Source organism: Ranitomeya imitator, chromosome 6 (assembly GCF_032444005.1).
Source record: "Ranitomeya imitator isolate aRanImi1 chromosome 6, aRanImi1.pri, whole genome shotgun sequence".
NCBI classification, from domain to species: domain Eukaryota; kingdom Metazoa; phylum Chordata; class Amphibia; order Anura; family Dendrobatidae; genus Ranitomeya; species Ranitomeya imitator.
In genome coordinates this window covers 345,010,314-345,013,885 of record NC_091287.1, presented here as the reverse complement: position 1 = coordinate 345,013,885, position 3,572 = coordinate 345,010,314, and positions in this window count along the sequence as shown.

Genomic DNA, 3,572 nt, shown 5'->3' with positions numbered 1-3,572 from the left:
TGTAGCCCAGCTCGGATGTAAGTAACCCCTCCTCTCTTCCTCCTGTTCAGTTTTTTTGTCAGCCGTATTCAAGTGAGGATCATCCCTATACACCTTTGGTTCTGAATTGTCTTTCCACCTATTGCAATTGCATAATACAAGAGTTCATCTTGACAAATAACCTTTTGGAATCTTCATACATGTCTGTGCAGTCAAGTTAAGCAGTCTGATTAAATGACTTTGTGTGAGTACTGGTTCATACCGACATCCATACAGACAATCTCTCAGAGCCCCACACATGAGAACAATGACCGTTTATGCACCCCAAAAATACAGAAGATGGTGGAATTGCAAAACAATGAAAATAGATTTGTAATAGAGGAATAAAGAAGTCTATAGTTTTAATGTTTTGCAACTCCAGCGTGCACAAAGAGTGATGGCCAAAGGGGAAGGGAACGGAGCTCGGCCTTCAAGGTAAGACAGGTGCATAATGCTTGATGCTGTGATATGTATTTGCATCTATGGCTTATTCATTGCTGAGTATCTTTTTTTTATTGGAAGATGGGATGTTGGGCACCATTTCAGTTTTCACCTCAGGTAGTGGAAAAGCTGGAATCTGCCCTGATTACCAGACCCATTGCATTACTTTAGAGAACCTATGACATAGAACAATTGCTACATATTAACTTGTTAGTAAAGTTTGTAGTCACATTATTACTTATGGCTTTAACAGAAAATATTTGTCATTGCTCATCTCTTCTGTGCACCCATGCTCATGCAACCCCACATTCCAATAAAAATTACACTAGTTATTAGTCTTTGAATGAACTCAACTGTAGTGTAAATGGGAAATTAGATTGTAAACCCCCTTGAAAACAGGGATTGATGTCAGCAATTACAGTTGTGTAGAGAGGAATTCACAGCGCACTCTTATTTCACAAAGTTTTTATTTCCACGTGCAGGCATGTAGCAGACATATGTTCAGACTTTAAAGGTGCAGAGACATAAGCAACATAATTTTACATTTCGACCCTTCAAAGGTCTTTATCACAAAGTCACTGTGCTGTAGGGAAAGAGGGTCACTCCTGCGCCCAAGTCATCACCATCTTATGTGTAATTACATCTCTACAGCACCGTTGTATAATTCAGTGTTACGAGGGGTGTTCATTAAAGATTTCCCCTGACCCATTTCTATTTATCCCAAGATGCTGAAACTACCTGTGTAATAATATAAGTCTATATAAATTATGTGCCAATTTGCAACTCAGAATTGATAGCGATCTTGATTTTACAGGTGCTGAAGTGGTGAGAGATTAGATAATGGACCCAGTGGAATACAGAGCAGTCATCAAGTTCCTTTACTTGAAAGGCTGCACACCAAAGGAGACGGTCAATGTGATGAAAGAGGTTTATGGTGATTCCCCATCATTTGATGTAGTCAAGAACTGGCATCGTCAATTCAAATATAGTCAGACTTTGGTGCAAACAGCTCCAATTCCAGGGCGACCCCACTCTGCTATTGATGAACACACCATCCAGCAAGTGGAGGTCACCATTTTGGAAAATTTCTGCATAACTATTCGCCACCTAGCCCAAAATGTCAAGATTAGTATGGGGTCCATGGAAAAAATCATCCAAGACCATCTTCACATGCATAAGGTATCGGCGCGCTGGGTTCTCCGGCTGCTCACACCTTTCTAGAAGCGGGAACAAGTCGAATGCGCTCAGGCTCTATTGATGATGTGCCATGGAAACCGGGAGAACTTTTTCAACAGACTGATCACACAAGATGAAAGCTGGGTCCATCACTAAGATCCTGAGACTAAAGTCCAGTTGATGCAATGGAAACATCATGACTTACCGCCTCCAAAGAAGGCAGGTGCCCAATACTCAGCAGGCAAGGTCATGCTCACAGTGTTTTGGGACCATCACAGAGTAGTATTGATGGATTTCCTAGCACAGGATACCATGATCACTGGGGCATACTGTGCTTCACTGCTGTGGAAATTGCAGGAAGCCATAAAAACCAAGAGATGAGGCATGCTGACCAAAGGTGTGGTGTCCGCCTTCTACAAGACAATGCACCAGTTCACAACTCACATGTTGCCCAAATGGAAGCATGCTCCTGTAGCTTTGAAATGCTACATCATCCCTCTTATTCACCTGACCTCGCAACATCAGACTTCCACCTCTTTCCAACAATGAAGTTATTTTTGAAGGGAAAGCATTTTCCAGATGATGAGACACTGATTTCCAAAGTCACAATGTGGCTTTTGGAGCAACCTGTTGACTTTTACAAGCGAGTTGCTTCCAGTTGCTTAAAGAGATGGGAGAAGTGTGTGTCCCTAGGTGGCACCTATGTAAACAAGGACTAATAACTGTGCCAAGTTTCATTGCTCTCAGTCCACAGAAAGTGGGTCAGAGGAAATCTTTAATGAACACCCCTCATATATAAGCAACAGGAAATAAGTGAAAGAAACCAATGTCCGCTTCTATTTCCTTCTAACTCTACCACTTAAGCAGAAACATAGACTTGAAAATGGAATGCCATTAAAGGGGTTGTTTGATCACAACATATTGAAGACAGCATTGGATTTGGGGTGTCTGGGTTCCACAGTAACGGATGTTTTCATCATCTGGACGAAGTCTGAGCCACAGCTAAAGACGTTCCATGAATAGCTTAATCAATTTCATCCTACCATTAAAGGGAACCTGTCACCTGAATTTGGCGGGACTGGTTTTGGGTCATATGGGCGGAGTTTTCAGGTGTTTGATTCACCCTTTCCTTACCCGCTGGCTGCATGCTGGCTGCAATATTGGATTGAAGTCCATTCTCTGTCCTCCATAGTACACGCCTGCACAAGGCAAGATTGCTTTGCGCAGGCGTGTACTATGGAGGACAGAGAATGAACTTCAATCCAATATTGCAGCCAGCATGCAGCCAGCGGGTAAGGAAAGGGTGAATCAAACACCTGAAAACTCCGCCCATATGACCCAAAACCAGTCCCGCCAAATTCAGGTGACAGAGTCCCTTTAACTTAACATTCAACTACTACTGCACTGAAATTTACTTTTTGGACACCATCATTAAGCTGCAGAACAATAAAATAGAAACATCCCTGCCTGTATCAGAAGCCAATCGACCAATCAACATACCTTTAATGGGACAGTTTCCATCCAAAACACATAAAACATTCTATTGTCTACCGCCAAGCCATCAGATACAATTGTGTATGTCCCAACCCCATGGAAGACCTTTTTTAATCAGGGCTACCATCCAAGAACAATTGAAAACCAGATTACAAGAGCCACCAGAATATCAAGGAATCACCTGCTACATTACAAAGCTAAAGAAGAAAACAACCGGGTGCCTCTAGTGGCCACCTACAATCCAAATCTGGAGGTGCTAAGGGGAGCTGCATGGAAATTACAACCTTTACTACAAAAAGATGCCGGACTACAATCCATTTTTCCAGACCCCCCACTACTGTGTTTTAGGCAGCCCCCAAATCTAAGAAGCATCATTGTCAGAAGCTCGCTGTCCTCTCCAACAGCTGCAGGAACCAAGGACAAGATAAAGATCCCCAATTCAC